This window comes from Patiria miniata, unplaced genomic scaffold (genome assembly GCF_015706575.1).
Source record: "Patiria miniata isolate m_02_andy unplaced genomic scaffold, ASM1570657v1 HiC_scaffold_2, whole genome shotgun sequence".
NCBI classification, from domain to species: domain Eukaryota; kingdom Metazoa; phylum Echinodermata; class Asteroidea; order Valvatida; family Asterinidae; genus Patiria; species Patiria miniata.
Genome location: NW_024037058.1, coordinates 7,508,864 through 7,518,833, shown reverse-complemented (window position 1 = coordinate 7,518,833; position 9,970 = coordinate 7,508,864). Strand labels below are relative to the sequence as shown.

At 38.8% G+C, this 9,970-nt stretch overlaps 1 long non-coding RNA gene across 1 annotated transcript; it reads left to right on the top strand.

The window, feature by feature from the left end:
* The first annotated feature begins 7,392 nt into the window (after window positions 1-7,392).
* LOC119726233 lies at window positions 7,393-9,775 on the top strand. Its single transcript, XR_005270813.1, has 2 exons — window positions 7,393-7,471; window positions 7,851-9,775. It is a non-coding gene; the product is annotated as an uncharacterized LOC119726233 (long non-coding RNA).
* Window positions 9,776-9,970: the final 195 nt, after the last annotated feature.

The following is a 9,970-nucleotide window of genomic DNA, read 5'->3' as shown; positions in this document are numbered from 1 at the left end:
GAGAAGTCCTCATTGGTCCTTTGTCTAATTGTTTCCTATTTTGTTGACTTTGATCCACATTGTGTGGACTTTGGTGTGTTAACACATTCAATCATTGACCCCCAATAGTCCCTCTTTTGTTATACTTCGACTTATTAGGAAGAAATCCCATGTTTGTTTGTGCACAAACCTCAAAACGGTGGGCCTCCGGTCAATCGTGGACCATATTGTTAAGGTCCTCTATTTGAATGTGCATACTGCACAGTCGTGTTTAACTGTACTTTGTATGATAACCCCTTATCGTTCCTTGTTTTGTTCCTATTGTTTGTAATCGACATGTCCCATAATGTTTAAATTGTACACGAAACCCTCCCGAGCACTTGGCTCAGCTAAAGGTCCTTAGGAAACTCATTGTCCGTAGTCTTCCTTAAACATAACAAACCCTCGATAGTGGCGGTAGTGGTTATGATGTAATCTCCTTATTTTATTCCTGCACAGGGCCGCTGTTGGTGGAGTTTGCTGTATACTGCGTAAGTGTTTTTAAGTTTAAGTATTTTCAGTCGTAACTGCTAAATAAAATAAGCAGGTTTCCCAGTTTCCTAGAAGGTGAACAAAGTATGCAATGTTCACTGTACAAATAGGCCCGATGGTTATTCTATCTGTGGACTGAAGTTCAAGACGACTTACTTCACATTTGGAGTGCCATTCAGCCCATGCCTGCACACAATGACATTTTATATCACTTGCACTGCAACTCAAGGATTTGATCCATAAGGATAGCAACCTGTAAATCACGTTCAGCTCCCCTTGAACATGACAGAAACGGCAATAAACCTTTCTCAGGGAACGCCATCTTGAAAATCAAAGCCAGGCAAATAACGCCAACAAACATGGCGGCCTAAATAGTGTGCCACGGTGAACGAGTGACTCATAAATGGATGGATCTAGCTCAAATTCCCCCGAAATATCAATCCGTATTCTAGGTTGGTCATGTCTCATTGTATTTTAAAGAAGGATCATGAGTATAAAACAGTAGGGCCGAACTTAACTTCCCGTGTACATAATTATAGAAGTTAACACCGCAGCCCGCCGTCAACGAGTGATTGGGTCTTCTGCCGAAGCGACCCTTCTGTAAATGATACAATCGTCTGCTAGCAGTCTCACTCAGGCTGTTGACATGATGGTGTCTGGGAGATCATTTATATACAGAAGAAACATTTCTCTAAGACTGAACCCTAGGGTACTGCCGATAAAACAGGGACCTTCTCTGAAGAAACTCCATCAATGATCGACTTCTTGCTGTGCTCGTTTTGTAAGGAAACATCTCATCCATGAAATCAATGATTCTGGCAGACCACTGTGTCGACGTTTGGATAACAATTGGTGATGCTTGTGAAACCTTATCAAATGCCTTACTGAAGTCTAAGATTATACAATCAACTTGGCCTCTTTGATCTAATGCTCGAGCAAGGTCATTGGTTGTTGCAACCAGCCGCGTCTCACATGATCTGCCTTTGCGGAACCCGTGTTTATTATCTCATAGCACTTCATGTGCTTCCCAATGACCCATAATAGTGCGACATTGTGTTCAAGTACTTTGCATACGACTGATGTGAGCGAGATGTGACGATAGTTAGATGGTGCAGCCCCGTCACCACTCTTGCTTAATTAACGGAACGATATTTGCGTGACGCCAGTCTGAAGGCAGGAGTACCAAGCGATTTTTGAAATATGCGTCTTAGTGTGGGTGCTATTCATGGGGCACATAATTAAAATACGAGGTGATAGGCTATGCCATCAGGGACCAGGAGCGTTTTGCGGTTCCAAAATATGTAGCAGGTTTTCAAAGCCCTCTGTAGAAACTTCGGTATTTGACTGTTCAGCAATATTACTTGCACCAAGGTCAGGGGTGTTGAGGTTATCTTCGACGGTATAGACTGATATGAATTGCTTGTTTAGTCCTTAGCTTTTTGTTTAGATGTTGTTGCAATGCTCTGTGTTGTATTAAGAGTTCTTACTCCAAAGATTTCTCGTTTCCGAGACTTCACAGAATTCCAAAATGATTTGGTATAATTTGTAGACAAGCTATCGCCAGTAAAATCTCTTACATAGCGATGATTATGATGAACGAATGCTGTATTGAACGACGGAGTTGTTTAAACTCCTCCCAAAGGTTTGCACAGCCGGATCTCCTGGCCCTGTTATAGTTTACAATCTCTGCTTACGTCGCATGGTACGTTTATTGATCCATCTATCCATCCAAGGAAGATTGTAATGATTGGAAGAGGACATCTTACTTGGGAATGAATATGGCCCCCTTTACACAGGCTGCGACAAATTTGTACCACCTATGAGCGACCAAAGAATGGCCAGGACGCTCAATGGTCGCCTAAACCCAGAAAATCCTGTTTCTATGTAACTGCTCCAGCGATCCTTGTGCCTCCCTTGAACCACCAAAACTGCAATTTTCTGGCATTTTCATGTCGACCTACGAGCAACCTGTGCGTCCACTGAGCCATACTTGCCTACCTCCCCTGTGCTTCCCCTGTGCAACCTACGACAACCAACGCGATTATAGGCAACATAGGTGACCCCCGAGCAATGATTGGGCAACCATTGAGCCTCCTCTGTGACATCATCATCGGTGACCAACGGCAATCACTGGTCGACCATTCAGCCATGCTTCTACCTCCTAGGCGACCCTTGAGGCACAAGGGAGGCAGAAGTATCGCCCAGATTGACGGTAAAATTTGCAACAGAACGGATCTATTACGTGGCGACCATTGGCAGACCATTGTGCATCCATTCTGCAACCATTGTGCATCCATTCTTTTGGAGGATCGAGCTGAAGATCCCTCACATTTTGCGCCACCTCAGGAGTCGGGGCTGAAATAATATAGTCATACTTTGTTTTCCCCCAGCCTTTATTCCTCCTGTTGCAAACTGGGCCTCGACTTGTGCAAACCACACTGTGGGTCTGCTGGCCAGTATTATGGTGGCAATTTCAGGCTGATAGAAGCCACGATTGTACCGTCTTTTGGATCCATGATCACGACAGGGTCAAGTGCGAGATCAAAAATGTACTCACTAAGTTTGATATGGATTATGTTGAAGTCAAAACTCCACTTTTGTTTTCCACTCAGCACAGGGCCAAAAATACACAGTATCAGAAAAGTGCTTTTTAAAAGGGATAGGTAAAGAATGTAGCTGTTGCTTATGTGAAAACTGAAACAAGATTGCTTAAAAATGAATAAAGAATAATGCCTATATATATCCAAGGAAAAAGGCTCCATATATCCTCCTGGTGGCGCCCTAATGGGGAGTATGAAGGTTGAGCAAAAACATTAACTGCAAAATTGGAAGGAGAGAATTGATCTTGTGTAAATCAATGTCCAAGTAATATATTGGACCTTAATGCAAGAGAAAGTGATGAATGATTAATTTTACTGAATCTCAGAGGTGTAACACCCAGAATTGTTAACTTTGAAAGTAAGCATAGAGAAATTGTGAGTGTGGACTGTTATTGAGAAGTGAGAAGAAAAATAACCAGGTGTTGCAATACATTTACTGTATATGTACAGTATATTTACAAGAAAGTTAGTGCAAACAATTTGTTGCTGTTGTTCAGAAGTCCACTTTGGAAAACGCTACGGAAAGTCTGACGCTGATGGCGGTGGTTATTAACTACATGTACTACATGTACTACATGTACTACATGTACTACATGTACACGGAAATTTCAGTTCGGCCACAGGTAGGCTTGATATTATAAGATCCTTCTTGAAAATGCAATGAGACATGACCTACCTAGTATACATGATGTTTTGGGGGAATTTTTACCATGCACTCATTTATAAGATTGTTAATCTGCTGTAACGTTGCGCGAGTCACTCGCTCACCGTGACACAGTATTTAGGCCATGTTTGTTTGCGTTATTTGCCTCGCTTTGATTTTCAAAATGGCGTACCCTAAGAAAGGTCTATTCCTTAAGATATACTGTTTCAGCAACTCTTGCAATGACTAACAGAAAATTACACAACCTTAACATTTATAAGAAAAATCAACTATTTTTGTTTTGTTTTTAGTCTGCTCGATAGTAGTGTATGCAGTATGGCGTATTGGTGAGTACAATTTCATTTCTGTCTGTATTTCTTTTTTACAGTAATCAACTATCAAATCGTGATTTTTGTTTACTGAAAGGGATTTGAACATAGTCCACAGAATACTGTACTGGCATTTAAAAAAAACCCCAGGTATATCTGTATGTTTTGGTACGGTTTCTCATTGTGTGAATATCTTTATTCCAGGGAAAATTCAGAAGCTAAAAACACATGCTCTTGCCATGCAGGTATCATGCCCAGTCATGATTCTATAATAACAATGCTCCATGGTTCAAAACCTTCGAAATGGCATTCAGAGGCTATTCAGAGAAGTTTTATCATCAGATTTGTATCAATTGGATCGTCAATTTCTTGCCCGAGGTAGTTTTAGAGTAATTTGTGCGTGTGTGTGATCAAAGGTTGAAAAAAAAACGCAACGAAAACCCCATTTCATTGTAGGATTTAAACTGAACATTAAATAACATCCCAACCAGTGTTCTCTTTCTTGATTGGCCAAAAGTGCATCATGATGATGCTCTCTGTTACATCATTGTAGCCGCAATTATAAACATCTGCATCGGAGGTCTATATCCACCTTCAGTGTGGAAATCAGTATTCAATGTATAGAGAAGATTAAGATAAAGACATTTTGAAGGATGACTTGTAAAGTAGCAGCTTTCTTTTCCAGGTGGCGTGTATGCATGCATAGCTCTTCTGCTGATGGTAAGTGACATATAGTGAGTGAAAATATAATACATTTTGGTTGTCCGTTTGGCTACCACTATGAATGTTTAAAACACCTCACTCACAGATACTGTGTCTTGATTGGCCGAGAGCAAGTCACATGATACTGTCTATTTTTGCTATCTTTCTGTGCACGGCCAAAAGTACTATACCCGTAGCAACCAAAATACTATACCATTAGCAACCAAAGTACATGTACTATATCCACGGCGCGGTATTTGTGTGCAAATGCATGCTGGTGTGCGCGTTGCGCGTTTTGTTCCAAAGAGAGCGTGCCGCAGAGTTGGGTTCAAACATTTCGTGAAGGGGTAGTTTGGAAGAGAGAAATATATTTTCCACCAATTTTGTATTGAAATTTATTTTTATTTCAACTGTGTTCAGATTTAAATAATTTCAAATATTCAAAAACCAAGCAGAATGTGTGGGTGAAGTGTTATAAAACAAATATTGAATGCTTTATCTCGTGGTGAAGTAAAACTAGCCTGCCTCGGTGATCCATGGAGCATTCTATTTTCCCTCGGCTTCGCCTCGGGAAAATAGAATGCCCATGGATCACCTCGGGAGGCTAGTTTCACTACGCCACTCGAAGCATTCAATATTTGTATAATATACTACAGCCAGCAATTTGTTTGTCTAGTTCAAACAAATTTGACTAGTAGTAGTATTTAAACTGTTCCAAGAGTCTCAAAAATTGGGAGAATATGCAGGTCTATACACCAGATATATCCCACAGGATCGACTGATTTTGACCCATGGGACAGTCAATGAGAGGCGGGTTAATATCAGTCGACTGGTTTTGACCCGTGGGGCAGTTAGTCATTGTAAATGCATTGGAGACTACCTGTGGGATATTCCCATGGTGTTTTTTGGGGGGGGGGGGGGTCTTTGTTTTGGGGGAGGGGGGGGGGGATCAGATAATTTGCAGGATAATAGATGCTGGTGTTTCTTTTAATTTTGTTTTGTAATGGGGGGGGGGGGGGGGGTGGGTTGCTTACATACCTGTGGGACAGTCAATGATGGGCGGGTCAATATCAGTCGACTGATTTTGACCCGTGGGACAGTCAATGAGAGGCGGGTCAAAATCAGTCGACTGGTTTTGACCCGTGGGACAGTCAATGAAAGGCGGGTCACAATCAGTCGACTCATCAGTCGACTGGTTTTGACACGTGGGACAGTCAATGAGGTTGGTTAATATCAGTCGACTGGTTTTGAACCGTGGGGCAGTTAGTCATTGTAAATGCACTGGAGACTACCTGTGGGATATTCCCATGGATTTTTTTTTTGGGGGGGGGGATTTTTTTTCGGGGGGGGGGCTCAGATAATTTGCAGGATAATAGTTGCTGGTGTTTCTTTTTGTTTTGTAAATGGGGGGGGGGGGTGCTTGTGTGTTGTGACAGGGATCATGTTTCAGTAAATACCAGACACAAACTGTGGACAGCACTTTGACAAGTCAAAAACAGTCAAGAGCAAATCAGCACCCATAGCTGTTGTGAAAGGGATCATGTTTCAGTCAATACCAGACACAAACTGTGGACAGCACTTTGACAAGTCAAAAACAGTCAAGAGCAAATCAGCACCCACAGCTGTTGTGACAGGGATAATGTTTTAAACAGTCAATACCAGCAACTTACCGACTATAACAGTACTTTAACGAGTCATTCATAAATACCTGACAGTTTAGCTATTCCTATTGGTCGAGAACCCGTCACGTGGCCGGTCTTAACGGATGATAAAGACATGGCTAGCTGGTCTTAAACACTTTTCTAGTGTCACAATAAAATGTGGACTCCTAAAAATCCAGTGCCTCTTACCGTTTCATTGGTTGAACGTTCACAATCCTCACGTAGGCATGCGCAACACTACAAGCGAGTCAGAATTTTATAGTTCTAAATTCAAAACGCAACGCCCCAGGTGCGTTCTGCGTGACATCGCGCAAAACATGTTACGCGCGCGTCAATCTCCATAAAAGGGTTGTTTACATCGCCAGCTGAACACTCCATTATTTTGCTAGAGGGATGTTTCAAAAAGCATGAAGTGAACTTGTTGAACAAAATCGGGATTTTTTGAACGAATTATTTGATATTTTTTTACGGATAAGGTATTTATGAATGGGAATAAATATGTGCTCGGTCGGTATTTATCACTCTGTTTAATACCGCTTAGAGTCTGGGTGCTGATAATTACCCTCGCCTCCGGCTCGGGTAATTATCAGCACCCAGACTCCAAGCGGTATTAAACGAGTGATAAAAACCTCCGGAGCACACATTTATTCCCTTAATAACAGTCAGCAAATATTCATTATCAACAACTGTTCTACGGGTCACAATTGGTCAAGTTGTTCTTATGACTAGTTACTTAAGCAGTCAAAATGGTTCAATAATGTTGTTCTATGCATATAATTCCAACGGGTCAAACACGGTCACCTGACTAATTTTGACCCGAGTAAGAGCATGGCTGAGAATGCGTGTTTGCATAGGAGGGTTAACCCATCTACATTTAGTGTACAATTTTTTTTTTTTTAAGGCAAAACGTTTTAGGATCAAGATATTTGAATTACATGTTTCATAATGTAGTTTATTTTCGATTTCCTTTCTTAGCTATGCTGTGTATGTGCAGTTAATGATTAAATGCAAGTACTTCTGTTTAGGGTAAGTGTTGTAACTGAATACCAGGCAGATTTAATATATTATCGGTACACACACTTATACAATGTTTGTGTTCGATACAATTTTTGCATGGAAGTACGTATTTTAAAATCTGGCAGTCATCGACTTCAGAAATGCTAGGATGTGGGGGGAAATGTGCTTATTAAATGAAATCATTAAACAATAATGCATTTCAAAATTTTCTGTACCACTCATCAAGACTGGACAGATTTTTTTGACAAATTTAACAATAACAAATGATTGATTGCAGTCTACCCTGTATTAAGGGTGATGCGAATAGGAAAACATTATAATTTTGTTCAGTACCCAATCTCCGCAGCTTTTTAACTACTTTTTCCTCAAATGTATCTTGAACTTTCAGCATAATCCAGCAGTGCGGGAGGATCAAGCTTAACTACATTTCATTTTAAATTTTAATTTCATGACCAAGAAAACAGATTTCACTAACTTTTTTAAAAGATCAGTGCCTTATAAGCCTTATTTTTAAGGTTAGTAAATCACTTGTGGGGATTTTTTCTGAAGGTATTAATTGTTGCATATCTGTGTAACAGCAACAAAAGAGCGATTTATGATTTTGTTAACTGATATATAGTTCCCATCACAACTCACACTAACTTGCTTAGATTTTGGCTTGAGATTTTCTCCCCTTATTTTCTACTTAATCTTACACTTCCTTTCCACAAAGTGGTTTTGGTCAGCCGAAAATTGTACATGAATCAACAATTTTGTTATTGAATCGAATAAATGAGTAATGATTGCAAGCTTACAATACTGTTTTGTTTATTAACGGCACTAATTATAATTCACTATACTGGCTTTACTGCCTATAGACATGGCACATGTGAGTTTGAAACAAGTGTATAATATCATAAAGGGATTTTATAATTGTAATTTCATTATGATTTGTTTGTTGGTTTTAAATAATTTTGGAACTATTCTATCTTTATTATTTGTTTGTCAAGATGGGTTTTGTTTTTAACAATTGTTGGAATTTTTGTATCTTAGCTTGATAATGTCATTTCAAAAGGACATTACAAGTATTAAAAAACAACATTCTTTTCTGAAAGAGCAAAGCTATCCTATTCATATTTTTGATATCTAAATGACATTCATAGCAGATTAGAGTGTGGTCATAATGAAATTATGTCTATTTTATAAATTTAATTATCTTACCATGTGACTTGTTGGATCTATTTTTTCGCAGCAATTTGTCCTCGTGGCCTCCTGCCAAATTCTTAAACTTCTATTTCCTCATTCCTCTCAATCCAAAGCTGAACCTGAGATAGAACAGAAACACCTGTTGGAATTAAGGAAGGAATGAATAAATAAATAACTAATTAAATTAATTAACTTGTGAGGTAGGGCTTTGCTCACAAAAATGTCTTCCTTTAAAATGAATAGTTACCGGTTTCTTAATTTAAATGTCTGTACCATTGCTTGTATTTGTTAATTTGCTTCAAACTAAGCAAAATGAAACAGATCTGAAATATTAAATCAGAATTATAAAACAAATACAGATTTTTTTACACAAACATTTATCCCAATTATCCATTTATCTGGACAAGAAGTATGGAGTAAATTTATTTTTTTGTAATTAAAAGCTATATTTTCATATATTTACCGACAGATGTTTACAGTTGTTTGTGCCCAAGTAATATTTCAATAAACTGTTCAACACTATGAGTATGACACTGATTTAATACATTTTAAAGGTACATGTAACTAGATATTTTAACTAGCTTCTGCAGATATTCAACTGAATATTGTAATTCACAGGGTGTTTGTACCAATCTTTTGTTACAGTTGCTTGAAAATATATGGGCAGTTACTGTGATGCAGTCATAATTTTAGGAAGTTTGTAAAAAGTGTGCTGTTTGTTTGAGGGTTTTATCAAGACTTTCTGCAGCTGTTATGACACATTTTTTCCATATAGAACTCTCTTGAATTAGTTGAACTGAAAAAAAAAATAACAGTGTTTATTTATGCTTATAAAGTACATTGATGAACATATATTACTGTATAGCATTGGGAACTACGAAGAAAGCTCTGATGTCCTCTGCTTGAACGCTAGGCCTATTTCAAATCGTCTACTGGAAATGTCTAGAAGTGGGCATCACACAAAACAGAAAAAAAAATCGTACTCGCCTCTTCCAATTTACATGATTGGAAAACCAAGTTATTTCTGAAAAAATTCCATAATTCAATACAATTAATTTTTTGTAGTCTTTGTCAACCTTATGTAAAATTACGTTTTGAACTGAAATAAAATTTCTTCTTGAAAAGAAAGAGTGTCAGTGTCGCACATGTCGTGTCAATTAATGTTTGTGGTTTTTTTCTTCTGTACAGCACAATTTCAGTTTCAACTCAATTTCATAACATTTATTTCCATCAAAAGCAGAGAATAATACTGACTATCGATCGATACAACAAATCCTGATGGAGGCATGTTCATCATAGGCCGTAGCTTCTGTAGCCTGGCTA